Source organism: Thamnophis elegans, chromosome 2, assembly GCF_009769535.1.
Source record: "Thamnophis elegans isolate rThaEle1 chromosome 2, rThaEle1.pri, whole genome shotgun sequence".
NCBI classification, from domain to species: domain Eukaryota; kingdom Metazoa; phylum Chordata; class Lepidosauria; order Squamata; family Colubridae; genus Thamnophis; species Thamnophis elegans.
In genome coordinates, this window is record NC_045542.1 from 142,659,407 (window position 1) to 142,678,169 (window position 18,763).

General features: G+C 41.0%; 1 pseudogene; it reads left to right on the forward strand.

The window, feature by feature from the left end:
* LOC116502702 overlaps positions 1-18,763 on the forward strand; it is an 84,782-nt pseudogene that overhangs the window by 15,147 nt on the left and 50,872 nt on the right.

Below are 18,763 nucleotides of genomic sequence, written 5' to 3' on the forward strand. Positions count from 1 at the left end.
CCATAATGTCCAGTTCAAAAGTTACGGTTAATTATAATTTAAGTTCCACAGTTTCTTCTTATTTCCCAATTCTGATCCGGCTCCTATATTCCAGTTCATCTGAAGTGGAGAGAGAGAGAGAAGGGGGAGACATCTTAAGTGCTTCACTTTCTTTGTTCTTCCCTCCGGCAAATGGCTCCCTATTCTTTCAACGCAATGATTTCCAACAATACAACTTGTATATTTTTAAATCCAATTTTAAATCTAGGAAAGATAGAATTACAAACATAAAAAATAACACTTTTTCTTGATTTTCCCTCTTGTTATCTTCCACCTCTCATTTATTAGGGTTCCTTAAGATATGTAAATTAGAACAAGCTCGAACAAAGCAAGTCTCCTTGGTGTTGGTAAGGGGCTGTTTTTTGCCCTCTCCAGGCTGTGGAGGCTTTCCTGAAGCCTCAGAAAGGGGGGAAAACTGGAAGTTTGGAAATGATCCCTTTCTGACTTCTGGAAGACCTCCGGGGGACCGGGGGGAAGCTGTTTTTGCCCTCCCCAGGCTTCAGGAAAGCCTCCAGAGCCTGGAGAGGGGTTGTGCATGTATGTGCAGGTGGGGAAGGGGGTTGCATGCACATGTGCAGGTGGATGGGGAGATTCGGCATGTGTGTGCGAGAGAGAGTGTGTGTGCAATTTTGTCACACCGTCAGAAAAAGCTTTGCCATCACTGATTTAGGTGCTGCTGCTGACATGGAAAGAATGGCTTTTACACTTTAATTTTTTCATGCCATGTCACACAAGAGGTCTCATGGAGAGGCCGGCAAGCCCCTCGTCCTTTGCTGTGTGGCTTCCCCCCCCCCCCATGTCTCCTGTGCTTTCACTTGCTCTTGCCCTTTATCACTCTCTGGAGAGGGAGGCCAAGGTTGAAAGGGGATGGGGGTGCTGGGTCTAATCTGAAAGAAACAGACTATTCCTTCCATGCTGGGTTTCCATGAGGAAGCCCAGAGAGGAGTTGTTGAAGAGACAGCTCTCAAGCTATTGCTCTCCCTTTCCCTCCTTCTCCTTCCTTCTGAAGTGAGGATTCAAAGCCCAATCATTTGCAGTCAACATCCCATCGCCTTTTTTGCTTGTGGAGTGTGCGGCACAGCTAGAGGACTACATTCAACAGCGGGGGCTGAATGTCCACAGGCTGTGTCGTGGCAACACCCTGTCCTGCTACCAAGCTTCACTCGCCTCACAGAGGCACCAACAACAACTAGAGTTGTATAGTTGAGTGGGGAAGGCATGCAATTTTGGACTGCCAGATGTGCCATGAGGCCGGGGGTGCCACTGCACAGTCCCTGCATCCTCAGCCCCTGCCATCCAGCCTGGCCCTCCAGCTTCATCACACATTCCATGCAAGCAAAGACAGACGGTGGGATGGATCACATGTCTCCCCCTGCCCTGGCACAGCTGCAGTTGCTTTCAGACACAATCTGACCCTGCACACGTACTCACCACCACCTATGATTGCCATGCCCTCTGCCCCACACTCCCTGATGACACGCTGACTTTGGGCTTATTTGGAAGGTAGGACTTATTTTATGAGCAGCATGAAAAATCATGCTAGGTCTTATTATAGGTTGTATTTTCTGTGAAAATACAATAACACATGAATAACGGTATTCATGCTTTTCAAGAATTTTTTTTTTACGGAATTCTTCATGGTGATCTTCTTTTATATAATACTTTGAGTTGGATTTGTGCATGGATCCTCAAAAATATTTAAATATTCAAACGCAAATTACCATTTTTGAAAAAAAATGTTTACAATGATTGAGAAGAAAAGGATGTGATTAAAAGCTAAGATTTTGAAAAACCCAGGACAGTGATCATATAGAAATGTCTCCAAGAAAAAACATAAATTTTGCTTGCAAAGTAAATATTAATCCCCTGATTTGTTCCTGGATTTGGAAGCCAAACAATCCAGCTTTGCAAAGGCTAAGAAATGTCTTCCTTAGAAATGTTCTTATTTACAAGGGAGTCAATGGATCACAATCCCAGCAGCTTCCTTGCAATCTGAGGAGGGGCAGAGTTTCTGGATGTAGATGGCAAACCACACAGATCTCTGGTTGAGCTCTCCCAGCACTTTCATGAAGGGAGTGAACAAGATTGCTCCTTTTTAGGAAAACATAAGTTTCATTTCATAAAACACTGCAAAGAATCCCTTTGCCTACAGACTCACTTCTGAAGGGTTAGTATCACTTATTAGTGGGTTTTGATTCTCTCAAGACACTGAGGGCCTTTGAATTGTGGGTGGATATATTGATCGAGAAGGAAGAGTATTTTGATGATGGTTGACTGGATGTTTGTTAGATCAATTGATCCAGGAGGAAACAGTGCTTATTTAACCTGAATGGCACTGAAAGTCCCACAGAATCATTCAAGTTGATAAAACCTGCCTAAAATCTTTTTTTAGCCAAATGCTTCTTATTCTTTTTATTTTCTCATCTAAACCACGGATCCTTACTAAGCATAGCCACTTACCTTAGTGCATAGCATTGCTTTGGAAATTTCTATACAATAGGAAAGATTCTGCAGTTCTTCCTTGGCCTGTTCTGTATTTTTCCCCTTCAGGAGGTTCTTCTGCCCTTTGAAGAGGTGGCTGTTTATTTCTCCGAGGAGGAGTGGTCTCAGCTGGATCCTGACCAAAAAGCTCTGCATTGGGAAGTCATGCTGGAGAATTATAAGAATGTGGCCTCTCTTGGTAAGGGTTTCCTATTCTCCCTCAGAGAGTTCAGGAAGATATTTTGTAGTTAGATGCCATTAGCTAATTCTTCCAAAGCATCTCTAAATAGATATTTTCTCTTCAGAGGGAGAAGGGAAAGTTCTGTGTTTCTAGTGCTCCTAGGAAGGAAATAGGTCTATGGCATTTTGCTTAGATATATCCTACCTAATTTGTTCCTGTATTTCTATTTAAACACTTTAGTGACAAAATAATTCCTTGGTTTGAAGTAATGCCAAACTTCATCACACAGATTTCAACTATTTTGGCCCAGATGTTTCCATATCAGTCCTATCAACAGTTGCCATTCAGGTTTTTTGACTTAATGTCCTTTTCAAGGTTTTATGACTCATCAATAGAGATGTTATCATTTCTATACCATGCCATTATTAGGATACAAATAATCAGTACATATTAGAATTGGGCACAATACCTGAAGGCAATCAATATGACTTCTGACAGAATGATCTTTTTCCCTAACCTTTCTCCCACTTTCATTTCTCTTTTCTTTTGAAGGTGATGATGAGAATTACAATGAAGACTGTGCAGAACCAATCAAAGTGTTTAGACAAGGAGGTGAAATGGAGAAAACTGCAATTCAAACAGAATTCCAAAGGCAGGAGAGAAACTTGTCAAATAACTGGAAGAAGGAAAGGTCATCTCCTTCAATTGTTGTTCAGATGAAGGACTTTATTGATCAACAAGAAAAACTAAAGAAGAAATATATTGAAAAAGATGTAAAAATCTTCAAAGAGACATTAGGTGTGAATGGACCCTGTCCATCACAAGCCAAAGGAAGAACCAATATGGGCAAAGACAAAGGAAAAAAATACAGTTGGATATTCACACTTTCTCAAATAAATGGGTCTCTTGAGTTACAGAAAGGTTTTCACCTGGGAGAAAAGAGAAATAAATGCAATGAACATGGAAACAAGGCTGTTAATAAAAGGACATACACAATGGAGAAGGCATATAAATGCATGGAGTGTGGAAAGAGCTTCAGAACAAGCAGTAAACTTACAAGGCATCAAAGGATCCACACTGGGGAGAAGCCATATAAATGCATGGAGTGTGGAAAGGGCTTTAGAGAAAACGGTCACCTTACTACCCATCAAAGGATCCACACAGGGGAGAAGCCATATAAATGCATGGAGTGTGGAAAGGACTTCAGAGCAAGCAGTGACCTTACATGCCATCAAAGGATCCACACAGGGGAGAAGCCATATAAATGCATGGAGTGTGGAAAGGGCTTTAACCAAAACAGTCACCTTATTATCCATCAAAGGATCCACACAGGGGAGAAGCCATATAAATGCATGGAGTGTGGAAAGGACTTCAGAACAAGCAATGAACTTACACTCCATCAAAGGATCCACACAGGGGAGAAGCCATATAAATGCATGGTGTGTGGAAAGAGCTTCAGAATAAACAGTGGTCTTACATGCCATCAAAGGATCCACACAGGGGAGAAGCCATATAAATGCATGGAGTGCGGAAAGAGCTTCAGAATAAGCAGTGGTCTTACATGCCATCAAAGGATCCACACAGGGGAGAAGCCATATAAATGCATGGAGTGTGGAAAGGCCTTTAGCCAATACAGCCACCTTATTAGCCATCAAAGGATCCACACAGGGGAAAAGCCGTATAAATGCATGCAGTGTGGAAAGGACTTCAGAATAATCAGTAACCTTACATCCCATCAAAGGATCCACACAGGGGAGAAACCATATAAATGCATGGAATGTGGAAAGGGCTTCAGCACAACCCATAGTCTTATTTCCTATAACATGATTCATAGACTGGAGAATCCCCAAACAATGATTAATTTGGATGAGAATGTATGCTAATTATTGATTTAATTGATTGTATGTATGGATTTACAATTTACAGACTGAAATCTGGAATGAGTTTGTTCTGCGGTTCAACCTTCGGACAGCCATAAAGAGATGAATTTAGTAATGAAAAAATGGGCGCTTGTCATTATAATTATGATTTATACTTTTTAAAACTGCATCTGCATATACAGTATATCGGAGTGACAGACTCTTGAGACAGTTGTGTCACGTGCTGGATACGCCCACCCAGCTCCCGTGAATAAGGAAACTGTTGCAATGCGTCACGTACAGCACCAGAAAACCAAAAACGATCTTGGTGCTTCACTGGCTGCCAAAATGACCGGATCTTGTTTGGCCATGAGTTTAAATTCCATGTGCAGCTTTGGTCACCTAGATATCTCTCTACACCAGGGGTGTCAAACTCTGTTTCATTGAGGGCCACATCAGGGTTGTGTTTGACCTCAGGGGGCTGGGATGGGTGTGGCCAGCTGGATGTCACTTGTGTCAATCACTGTTGTGGCTTGAGCCCTCTGCCAGTGAAAATGGGCTCCTGAGCTCTGTTTTTGGCTGTGACAGCCTCCTGAAACCCTCTTCCAGTGAAAATGGAGCTCGGGACAGTCAAACATGGCCCTTGCATGCTCCGCTTTTGACTGCGACAGCCTCCTGAAATTCTCTGCCCATGAAAATGGAGTTTGCAAGGGCCGTGTTCCTCCTGAACATGTGGCCCTCCCTAGTTCTGTTTTTGCTGGCAAAGGCAACACGGGTCAGTCCTTTGTTATTTGCAGGGTGGCTCTATGGGCCAGATCTAAGTACCCCACAGTCCAGATCTGGTGCCCGGGCCTTGATTTTGACACCTCTGCTCTATACTTTTGGTTTCAATATTCAAAGAAACATGCAGTTCTTTGGCTGACCCAAAAAAGTCGGTGCCTCTGTCTGAACGAATGTTTTTAAAGGGCCTCAGATAACAATAAAGCATCTTTATGAAGCTCAATAACTTCAGTATGGACAACTCTAATGGTCATACAGGTGACTAGGGCTGCCCACCTCTCACTGTTTGCTTCACACTCTCTAGTGTGATGTGTGGTCACAGATCAGTGGCCAAAGACATCAAGGCCAATGTTAGTGAAGGAGGATTTGTGCTGAGTCTGTCGGCTGGAGGATCAGCCACATTTTTTCTCTGTAACATACCATGGAGCTTGCCGCAAGTAATACACCCGAAGATTACCTACTATCTCCAACTATCCACAAACCAGAGGTTCTTATAACTTCTTCTCTAAATAGTCATCCTTGATGTTTGACTTGATGGTGAAAGTGCAGCACAATCAAAGAAGCAATGTGATGATTGCCAGGAGAGTTTTTCTCTTTTTCTTTCTTAAGGCAGCCACCTATTCCCAAAAGACAATTTTGCTACTGAAAGAGGTCAGGTTTCCTCAGGGAGTTCTCTCTAGGGCAGTGGTTCTCAACCTGTGGGTCGCGATCCCTTTGAGGGTCGAACGACCCTTTTACAGGGGTCGCCCAAGACCATCCACCTCCACCGGCGTCACCCATGCTCAGGAGCATGTCCTGAAGCAGGCAAGGAAGTCATTTTATCCTGGAAAATCCCAGTCTGTCTGATCTTCTCCCAAACCAAGATTGGCAGATAAATCACTATGCTTTAATTATGTTCAATTTGTAATAATGAAAGTACATCCTGCATATCAGATATTTACATTACAATTCATAACAGTAGCAAAATTACAATTATGAAGTAGCAACAAAAATAATTTTATGGTTGGGGGTCACCCCAACATGAACAACTGTATTAAAGGGTCGCGGCATTAGGAAGATTGAGAACCACTGTTCTAAGGATAAGTCTTTAGTTTAGCATACAGTCAATTTCTTGGGATAGCTTTCAGACTGCACAGTGTGCACAGTTTTGCCCATAACAAATCCAATGTGACATTGTGCTTTAGAATCTATTGTTTTTAAGTAGGCAACAGCAGCTACTGCTTTGATAAAAGCATCAGAAAATATACAGAGTTTTTGGCTTTGTATCTCTCTAAAGCAGGGATATCAAGATCAATTTATTGAGGGCGCATCAGCATTATGGTTGAACTCCAGTTGCATGTAGGATTATGATGATTCAGTGCCAGGTGGGCATGGTTGGGTAGGCATGGCTGGGTGGTTGCAGTCAAATCGTCAGGACTAGGTGAGTATGGGTAGCTCGACATGCTTCACGCTGCTCACTGGGCTCAGCTGACTTGGGACAGCCAGGTCAGGATGGAACAAGTCGTACTGGCTAGCTCAATATGGGGACAACTTGGTGCCCCACAAGCTCCTTGCCTCCCTAAACTGCTGGCAGCCAAGCGTGTGCATGCATATGTATGCACTCACACAGAGAGACACAGAAAGACACAGAGAGACACACACTGCATTCCAAGTTTGGGTACTTTGAACCACGGAGGAAGGAGAGGGCCTTCTCCCCAAGCCCAGGCATGATTGGCAGTTTCCAAGTTCAGATGTGGATAAAAGACTCCAAGCTTGGAATGGTGTGTGGGTTTATCTTTGGATGACTATGTTCCACAGGTTAAGGTGGGTTCTGCCTTCTCCAAATTTTAAGGGAAATGGAGTCTGGCTTCTCAGCGTGCACTTGGTTTGAGAGTGTGGGGTGATGGTTAAATGGGTAGGATCAGCTTCAAACAGTTTACTTGGGGCATGTTTGTCTCTCACCTTCTTAAGAAGAAGTCTAAATTGGATTTAAATAAAATTAATTAAATATCAGTGGTGTGGTTATATTCTAGTCATGTATTATACTCATGTATTAAACTCTTTAGCTGCTTTAAAATGTATTAACACATGTAGATTTTTGGAAGGATTTGGAGGGGGCATATTTCAGAATTTGAGAGGGTCATGTTGTTTTGAACCTTTTTGTTCAATTGTCAGAAATAGTTCTGGGTCAAATTAGACAATAAAGAGACTGAAAAGAGCAGAGAAGTTAATTCAATTCTTTTTTAACCCCTTTTTTTCTTTCCATCAACATTCTTTCTTTCACTAATTGTATCTGAATCTCTTTTTTCTTGCATTGTCACCTCCCTATCCAGAGAAACCTCTCCTAACTGCTGGAATCCTCAAGTTCTGTGGTTGGAGTATTTCTATTTATGTTTTTCTGTTTATTCATGATCTGTGGATTGATGGGTCCCAATTTCATTGCTGGAACTGGTCTAGGTTCTTTCTTCCCTGTGAATGGAATTTTTGGGTTGTAGAGGTAAGACAGAAGGGACAAACAAACCAGAACTTTATTTCAGGAGCTGCTAATGTGTGGCCATCTTGTCTCCTTCCCCCAGGCTCATACTTTGTCAGGGTGCGCACAGCTATACTACAAGCAATAACAGCAAACAGGCTTGTAAGTAATATGGGTTTTATCTACAAAAGAATATATACCATACATGCACGTACTATAGGCAGGAGTCAAATGATCAGTAAATTTGAATTTGGTTGACCTGCTTGTGTTCAGGGCATCTTGTGCAAACTGAGTGTAGGAAGAAAGAGAAATGGAGGATCCTAAACTAGGGTCAGTTTACTGGCATTTAATTTGATGTGGACTGAATTTTCATCCTTTGTTAAATGTCAAATATGCTGAATATCCTAGATGGAAGACATCCATTTACCATCTCAAAAAACTATTTCTATGTGGATGAGTGTGATTGAGGGCTTAAAGGCTCGTACTTGTATTTCCCTGGCTAGTTGAACATTGCTATACTTGAAAAAGCATTCAAAAGGCCATTCACTAGATTTGTATTTCCCTGTCCTGCAGGAAATCAGATGATGTACATATTATAGGTAGTCCTTGATTGAGTATATAATATAAACAAATACTGTAGATTTTAAACTAGTAGCAAGCAAAGGGTTGTTAAAAACATCATGCCAAATCAATCTTATTTCATTCTTTAACGAAGTGACTAAATTAGAAGACCAGCAAAATGCTGTGGACGTAGACTTTAGCAAGGCATTCAACAAAGTAGATCACAACCTGCTTCTTGGTAAACTAGAAAAATGTGGGAGAGTAAGCATCCATCCATCCATCAATCAGAATGCAGCTAAAACGGATCTTGGAGGTCTTGTCCAATCCCCTGCTCAAGCAGGAGATCTTATACCATTACAGACAAGTGACTGTCCAGTTTCTACTTAAAAACATCCAGTGATGAAGCAGACGCACACATTGGCAGTGAAAGGCTCCGCCTACCCACCCAGACACTTTTGGGCATGTGCAGAAGCGCACACGAGCATATTCACCCACACGACCAAACATGTACTAAAAAAATTGGAATACCCCCTCCCCCCACTGAAGGAAGCTTCCATCAAATCTCCCCCAGGAACTGTTTTTTTGAGTAGGATTTTTCAGGAATATCCAGGTAAGGACAATTCAGGAGGTAATATAAGGTCCTCCTGTTCCCCATAGTGTTGCGTCCTCCTGACACAGCCGGCAGGCATGGCCAGAGCCTCAGGCTCCTGATTGGCTCTGACGCGCCTGCCGACCCCCGGGAAAAATACTGGCCGCCGATTGGCCACCCGCCTGACAGCTGTCAACCTTTAATCTCTATCTTCTATAGAGCAATTCTTCTTACTTTATGAATTATACATTTTAAAATTGTGTCTCCCTCACAAGGACGAGTAGAAAGAAGTTGACCCTTCCTATGGCAGAGCTGAAATAGCTTCAAATTCCAATTATAGTAAGAGGAGAAAATTATTTGTATTATGCTTTTCCTTCAGAAAGTGAAGCTAGTAGAAATAGTACCTTTCTTGTTTACCCCTTTTTGGGGGTTTACTCTTTTTTTTGTTACTGAACAACAAAAATTTAAGTGAGATTGTTATTAGGAATAGTAAATTATAACGTTGCCAAAGCAGATTGAGAAGGCTTCATGGCTTTCTCAAGAGATCCCCCTGCTGGCCTTGCATGGGAAATGCACCATCTCTCCTTTTTCCACGAGCACCTTCCATGCACAGAAAACCCATCCGGGGCTCCCTCTGCAAAGAGAAAGGAACCGCATGCGCTTCAGCGTTGAGTCGCTCTTGCAGGTGGAGAAGGAAGTGACGTCACTAGGTCTTGCCTTTCTAGGATGCTGGACTCTCTCTCTTTAACCCTTTAAGCTTCGCAGGACGTTAAAAAGGCTGCAAAGAAGTTTTGAAGAAAGAGGTGGCAAGGGTAGGTGTATGTGTGTGTGACTGTGCGTGTGCATACACCAAGTCAATCTTACGAGCGGGAGACCCCAAATTCCCATGTTTCTCCGCCGACCTTTTCCATGATCGTAGCAAAGCAGAGTTCCAGAAGATGCATGCTGCCCTCAGGAAGAATTCCAGATCCCAGAAAGGAAAGGGAGCGCCCCATTTCGTGGGAATAGCTCCTGCATAGGGGAGAGGGGGAGCTTGTATGGCAAAACTCAAGCAGGAAGCAAAAACAACTTTGAAAGGAAGAAATGCAAAAAATGATGCCTACATTCTCACTGTGCTTGGAGCCTTTTGCAACTCAATTTGTTTGAGGAAGGTAGTCAATCACGTCATCGTATTGAGCTGTGTGCATTTAATCCTTTATATTTCATAGGAACTGAATCCCTGATTTGATTGACCTGTTTGTGCTTAGGACACATTGTGTGACCCTGCCCCCCTGCGTGAAGGAAGAAAGAGAAATGGACCAGGGTCAAAGGATTGGCGTCTCATTTTTTGTGAACTGAATATTCATGCTTTGTGAACTTGTTCTTGGCTTTTGTATGTTGTATGTTGTGTAAACCCTGCTTAAAGGTAAACGTAGAGCTATATTTTTAAAATGCAAGTCTTTCCCTTTGAGTAAAAAGAAATTTAAATTATCCAAAATGCCCATATGCACTGAATCTTCTTGCTGGAAGTCACCACTTTACAGGTCAGAAAAATGCTTCCTTCTGTGGGGATGAGTGTCAATAAATGGTCCGATCTACTAGTTTAGATTTATTTGTTCTTCTGTAAGAAAATTGCAAAATGGAGGCCATTTCTTGATCTTCATGTAGAGAAAAAAAATGATGGCTTTGGCAAAGAGGGCTTAATGGCTTGTTCTGGTATTCCCATGGCTAAATGAACATTGCTATGAATGAAAAAGCATTTGGAGATACACAGGTTTCATTGCACCCATTTGGAATTGTCTTACAGGACAGAGAGAAAATGGCTCACCTTCCTTTAGCAAGTGAGGGAAGTAGAAAAGGCGCTTCCGATGCCCAGTCTGGAATACGTGGGGAGATCTGGGCAAGAACTGGGCAGAAGATGCTGGAAGAAGGAACCATTGTGTCACAAATTCAGGCTTTGAATTTCAGGGGCGTCCAATATGAGGAGGATGAGGGTCCCCGAGGACTTTGTAGTCGTCTCCACTACTTTTGTAGTAAATGGTTGGGGCCAGAAAAGCACACAAAAGCACAGATACTGGACCTGGTGGTTCTGGAGCAGTTCCTGGCCCTTCTGCCCCTGCAGATGGAGAGCTGGGTGCGGGAGTGTGGAGCAGAGACCAGCTCCCAGGCTGTGGCCCTGGCGGAAGGCTTCCTCCTGAGCCAAGCGGAGGAGAAGAAGGAGCAGGTTGAGTTGCCGGTGAGAGGACTTCTTCTTGGGCCTGAATATAATAAACAATATGTTCAAAATTTTGTATCAAATTTTTGTAGGTTTATTAAGATATAAAATGCAAGAAAATGAAAATAGTAGGAAAGGGGGAAGGGAAGTGAAAGAAGTGTAGGGTAAATGGGGAAAAAGAAAATCATTGAAAATCTGAATCTTTTTAGCACAGTCGAATAAATGGTAACATTACAAGTTCAATGTCTTAAATTTACATACTTAATATGTACTAGCAAATTCTATATAACAGCAAACTTATGTAATCAGCAAAACTCAATCAAAGTTTCAATTTTTCGATCTCAAGAACAAAACGCAGTAGTGGTTCCAAAGTAGAAGCAAGGTTGGCTTGGTCTTTTCTTTAACTAAAGCAGTTAATTTTTCCATCTCTTCCATCAGTTTTCCCAACGACTTCTCCTTTGTGGCTATTAAAATATCCGTCCGCTTTGCAAAGAGCATCCTTGCTGCTCTCAACATATATAACAGCAAAGTTCGAGATTGTTTTTCCATCTCTTTGTCTATTAAACCTAAAAGAAAAGTCTCTGGTTTGATTTTCATGCCCACTTTGAGAATCTTCTGCAGTAAAATATAAGTCTTATCCCAGTATTTCTTTGCTTTGTCACAAGTCCAGCAGAGTTGGTAAAAAGTTCCTTTTTTACATTTACATTTACATTTCAAACATGTATTTGAAATTCCTTTGAGATTTGAAAAATCTTTGGCAATTTATCAGGTGTTAAGCAGAGGTACGCACCACCATGATGTGTAATGTCCATTGATTCTTTATTTTCTGGATCCTATTTCAAGTCCTTCGCAATGGAGATCAGAGATCCTGAGAGAAAGAGGCATCCGTCAAATCTCCCTCAAGAACTGCCTTTCAGGGGGATCCCTCAGGGAGATCCAGTTCAGGACACCTCAGGAGGTAGTATAAGGTCCTTCCATTCCTTTGATAAATCCTAACTTTCTCATCTTCTCTGTGTCCTCTCCTCTATAGCATACCTCCCCCCATTTTATAATTATGCCTTTTGAAATTCTGTCTCTCTCACAGGGAATCATAGAAGGAAGTCGACTCGTTGTTTAGGGGGAGTGGAAACCATGATTGAACCTCTAACTCAGGTATGAGAATAACTTTGATTTATTAGATTTCTATTTTTTCCCTCAGGAAATCAGCCGTTGGACAGATTATAGGTAGTCTTTGACTTGGGACCAAAATTGAGCCTAATTTTTTTGTTGTTGAGTGACACATTTGTTAAGTGAACTTTGCCCCATTTTACGACCTTTCTTGCCACAGGTGTTAAGGGAACCACTGAAGTTAGAAGTATGGTTGTTGTTAAGTGGCTTTCCTAATGACTTTGCTTGTCAGAGGTTCACAAAAGGTGATCACATGACCCTGGGACCCTGCAACTGTCATAAATATGAGTCAAATTTGATCATGCGGCCATGGGGATGCTGGAACAGTCGTAGGTATGAAAAACGGGCATAAGTCATTTTTGTCACTGTCGTAAATCCCTAAAAACTGTTGTATGTTGAGGACTACCTGTACTGTCTTCTACCATCTTCCCCTTTTCTTTTGGTTGGAGATTCTTTTTAGGATTTCTTTTTTAGACTAGTACTTTAAAAACAAAACTGTTTTCGCTAATTATTCTCCCAACTTTTCAATAAATAATGTTTTACAGAATTCTTTATGTTAGTCATGATGTCTGCAGCTTGTCCTATGAAAAACTGTACAAAAGAGATAGTTTGCGTCCATGAAACAAATGGATTGCTTGGCATTAAATTCACAGATGCTCTGGATAAACATTTCAACTAAACAGTGCGGACAGAGAATTAATTGATACAGAACATTTCTGTCCCCAGCAATCTAAAATTAATAGGGTTATCAGTGCATATAACATAGATGTTTGTGTGGGTAAGAATGTCAACTTTGCTGTCAAGCAAAATCAAGCATTTAATCGTGAGTGCCATACAATCTGCAATCAAACAGGTGGTACGAAAGTAGGGGAAGTCAGACACAACACAGCTTATGTAGACAGTAAACACATGGTCAGTCAAAATGGATGCAATTGTGTATACACAATGCACAGAGTATGAGGAATAAACAGGGTGAATTAGAAATTTAAGTAAATGAGGGCAGATACGATATTGTTGCCATGACAGAAACTTGGTGGGTTGAAACCTACAAATGAAACATAGAGCTACAGGGTAATACAGCTATTTTTATTTTTTTTAAATACACCAAATGAAATAGGTTGTAGAGTTGCACTATAATAAGAAATAACTACACCTCTACAGAAATAGAGCACAACAATGCTGATAACTGCCTTGACATCAACTGGGAGACAAACGCTGTACCAAGTGGAAGATCATACAGGTTCCTGATAAACCTAGCATAGAACTTTGTTTCCTAAAAAGTAGAGAAGGGGAACAAGGGAATCAACCAGATTGGTCTTAATTCTCACTAAGAGAGATTAAATGATGGAAGGTGTTGAAGCTATAGGAATCTTATGGGGGAGTGATCATGCAATACCGGAATTCCACATTATGCAAGCACAAGCAATAGAACTAAGTCAAACTAGAATCTTGGACTTTAAAAGACAAACTTGAACTTAGAGAGACCTTGGGAATGATTCCATGGATGAAAATCCTCAAGGGGAAAACAACTCAAGAAGCTTGGGAAATTTTGAAAAGTGAGATTATAAAAGCCCAGTCTAGCCCAGTCTGCATAAAGAACTCTGATAAATTGAAAGACAAAAAGGACAAGTACAAAAAAGGGAAAGAGGGGCACATAACTAAGGCAGAATATCACCAAATAGCCCAAGCCTGCAAAGGTGAAGTGAGGAAAGCTAATGAACTAACGCTTATGACCAAAAATAAAAGTGTCTTTCAACATGTTAAAAACTTTTAAAAAGTCAAGGAAACAATTGATCCATTGGTGGGAGAAAGTGGCAAGAAGGTGACAAGCAACAGGGAGAAAGCAGAACTACTTAACTCGTGTTTTTCATCCGCCTTTACACAAAGGAAAAAACCAGTCCAACTTGTCAAAAACAGCACCACAAAAAACAGATTAGGAACACAAGTTAAAATAGGTAAGTGAGCACCCTAGATGAGAAGACCAAGAAAGCTGATTAGGGGACTGGAGGCTAAAGCATATAAAGAATGGTTGCTGGAATTGGGTATGTCTAGTTTAATGAAGAGAAGGACTTGGGGTGACATGACAGCAATGTTTCAATATCTCAGTGGCTGCCACAAAGAAGAGGGAGTCAAGCTATTCTCCAAAGCAAATGGGTGGAAACTTGGATAACCATTTGTCTGAAATGGTATGGAGTTTCCTGCCTAAGCAGGAGGTTGGAGTAGAAGACCTCCAAGGTCCCTTCTAGCTAAATTACTCTATCCTTCCCTACCCTGCCCTACACTATCCTATCCTACATGCTGCCCCATTTTTGTAATTATTTGAGTTGATTTGTGCTAGGAACCTCAAAAATATTTAAATATTCAAACTAGCAAGCTTCCATTTTTCCAACGCCTCATTTACAATCATTAATAAGAAAAATACACGGTTAACAGTTAAGATTATTAAAATCCCAGGACAGTCGAAATATAGAAACGTCTCCAAGTAAAAAGTGTTCTGAAAGAACAATTAGCCAAGGCCCCATTAGCTTAGAAAGTAAAATTTAATCTTCTGACTTGTGCCTGGATTTGGAGGCCAAACAATCCAACTTTGCATAGGCTAAGAATTGTCTTCAATGGAAAACATCCTTCATTTTCTTATTTACTGTCCAGCCAATGGCTCAGACTACTAGCAGCTTCTTTGCAATCTGAGGAGGAGCAGAGTCTCTGGGTATTGATGGCACACCAGACAGAACCCTGGTTGAGTTCTCCCAGCACTTTCAGGAAGGTTTTGAGGATGAACAGGATTGTTCCTTCTTAGGACAACATAAGTCATTTCATAAAATACTACAAAGAATTCCTTCCCCTACAGGCACATTTCCTTTTTTAAAGGCAGGAAGGGTTTAAAGGCCTTCAGTGTCTTGAGAGAATCAACTGGCAGGTGGGCCTTGGAAAACCCACCAATCAGGAACACTATCCAAGGAAGGGTTAGTGTCACTGATTGGTGGGTTTTCCGAGGCCCATCTGCCAGTTGATTCTCTCAAGTCACTGAGGACCTTTTGATTGTGGATGGATGGATTCATAGATCCAGAATGAAGAGTATTCTGATTAGGGTTTGTTGGCTGTTTGGTAGATCAATTGATCCAGAAGAAAAAAGGGCTTATTTAATCTGAATGGCACTGAAAGTCCTACAGAATCATTCAAGTTCATAAAACCTTCCTAAAATATTTCTTTAGTCAAATGCTTTTGGTTCTGTCAATTTTGTCATCTAAACCACAGATCCTTACTAAGCATAGAGCCATTTATCTTAACGTCTATGTTTGCTATATAAAATTCTTAATAATAGGAAAGATCCTGCAGTTCTTCCTTGGCCTGTTCTGTATTTTTCTCCCTTTCAGGAGGTTCTTCTGCCCTTTGAGGAGGTGGCTGTTTATTTCTCCGAGGAGGAGTGGCCTCAACTGGATCCTGACCAAAAAGCTCTGCATTGGGAAGTCATGCTGGAGAATTATAAGAATGTGGCCTCTCTTGGTAAGGGTTTCTGTCAGCTTCTGCCTTGCTGTTGCTTCAGCTGCCATGAAACCCATGATGCCTGTTTGAAGTTATCTCACACCTGACACTTGAAGGACTTATGATTGGCCTGAAGCTATGATCCTAAGGGGTGGGGAATGGACTATTCTATATATCAATCGCTTTCGCGCCTAATTAAGTAGACTTTGCTTCGCAACTGCTCGCTTACCATTTATAATTAGTAAAAGTACTTTTGATTTCCAACCAATGGAGTCTCTTAGTCTTTCTTTCCTAATTATATAATGGAGTGATGCTGACAGTTTCCCACTCTCCAGTCAGAGAGTTCAGGAAGACATTTTGTAGTTAGATGCCATTAATTAGTTCTTATGAAAACATTTATAAATTGATATCTTCAGAGGGAGAAGGGAAAGTTCTGTTTTTCTAGTGCTCCTAGGAAGGAAATAGGTCAATGGCATTTTGCTTAGATATATCCTATCTAATTTATATTTCTATATAAACATTTTATGACAACTTAATTCCTTGGTTTGAGGTAATGCCAAACTTCATCACACAGATTTCAACTATTTTGGCCCAGATGCTTCCACATCAGTCCTATCAAGAGTTGCCATTCAGGTTTTTTGACAATGTCTTTTGCAAGGTTTTATGCCTCATCAATAGAGATGTTATCATTTCTATACCATGCCATTATTAAGATGCAAATATGCAGTATATATTGGAATTTGGCACAATACCTGAAGGCAATCAATATGACTTCTGACAGAGTGATGTTTTCCCCCCAACTTTTTCTTACTTTTATTTCTCTTTCCCTTTGAAGGTGAGAATGAGAATGAGAATAAAGACTCTGGAGAACCATTCCAAGTATTCAGACAAGGAGATGTAATGGAGAAACCTGCAATTCAAACAGAATTGCAAAGTCTGGAGAGAAACCTGTTGAATAACTGGAATAAGAAAACCTCATCTCCTTCGATTGTTGCTCAGATGCAGGACTTTATTGATCAACAAGAAAAACTAAAGAAGAAATATATTGAGAAAGGTGTAACAATCTTCAAAGAGACATTAAATGTAAATGGACCATGTCCATCACAAGCCAAAGGAGGAGCCAATATGGGCAAAGACAAAGGAAAAAAATACAGTTGGATGTTCACACCTTCTCAAGAAAATGGGTCTCTTGAGTCACAGAAAAGTTTTCACATGGGAGAGAAGACAAATAAATGCAATGAACATGGAAACAAGACTGTTAATAAAAAGACATCCACAATGGAGAAGCCATATAAATGCATGGAGTGTGGAAAGGACTTCAGAACACGCAGTAAGCTTACACTCCATCAAAGGATCCACACAGGAGAGAAGCCATATGAATGCATGGAGTGTGGAAAAGCCTTCAGATCAAGCAGTAAACTTACACGCCATCAAAGGATCCACATAGGAGAGAAGCCATATAAATGCATGGAGTGTGGAAAGGGCTTCAGGGGAAGCAGTAATCTTACACGCCATCAAAGGATCCACACAGGGGAGAAGCCATATAAATGCATGGAGTGTGGAAAGGGCTTCAGGGGAAGCAGTAATCTTACACGCCATCAAAGGATCCACACAGGGGAGAAGCCATATAAATGCATGGAGTGTGGAAAGGGCTTCAGGGGAAGCAGTAATCTTACACTCCATCAAAGGATCCACACAGGGGGGAAGCCATATAAATGCATGGAATGTGGAAAGGGCTTCAGAACAAGCAGTGAATTCAAACGCCATCAAAGGATCCACACAGGAGAGAAGCCATATAAATGCTTGGAGTGTGGAAAAGGCTTCAGAACAAGCAGTGAACTTAAATGCCATCAAAGGATGCACACAGGGGAGAAGCCATATGAATGCATGGAGTGTGGAAAGAGCTTTAAAAAAAGCAGTAATCTTACACGCCATCAAAGGATCCACGCAGGGGAGAAGCCATATAAATGAATGGAGTGTGGAAAGGGCTTCAGCACACCCATAATCTTATTTCCCATAACATGATTCATAGACTGGAGAATCCCCAAAACAAAGATACATTTGGATGAGAATGTATGCTAATTATTGATTTAATGGGTTCTATGAATGGATTTCAAATTTACAGACTGAACTCTGAAAAAGGTTTTTAGTAATGAAAAAAGAAACAATAGGCATGAGTCATTATAATTATAATTTATATATTTTTGAATGTATCTATATATACAGTATATAGAAATTTCAAATTAGCGGCTCACAGGCTGGTTGTGTTACGTGAAGGACACGCCTACCCCAGCTCCGGGAATAGGGAAACTGTTGCAATATGTCACATGATGGCCACGTGACACATGGAGTTTCAAATCCATGGTATATGCGTTCATTTTATTTTATTTTTTAGAAATGAGTTTCCTGTTTTCCAACTGCCAGCAGTCTCCCAGTTAGTCATAGCTCTCAGAGCAATGCGAAGACATTTAACAGATGCCTCTTCCCTAAGCCCAAAAGGAAAATTTCAAAAAATAATAATCAAATTATACCCATGGTAGAGAACTGGGATCCTCCACAATAGTTAAATTTGCATCCCTAGTGTATAACTGAGACCTGAATCAGCCAGTATCTATGCAGAAGCATTGAACATTATTCAGTCAAAGTCCTCATGATATGAGGGAGTTGTCACGTGCAGATCAATGTACAGCGTGTGGGAAGAGCTGAAAGGATGAACAATTCCTCTCACAAAAGGAGCCAGAAGCGCCCCAAGTGCACGTGCAATTTTCTTTTCAAGCATTATTGCCATGTTTTGCTCTTTTGTAGTGTGGTGAGTCCAAATTCGATTTAAATAAAATCAATTAAATATCTGTTGGGTGGTTTTGTTCTAGTTATGTATTATACTTACGTATTAAACTCTTTAGTTGATTTAAAATGTATTAACACAAAATTTGTGGAAGGATTTGGAGGGAGCATATTTCAGGATTTGAGAGTCATG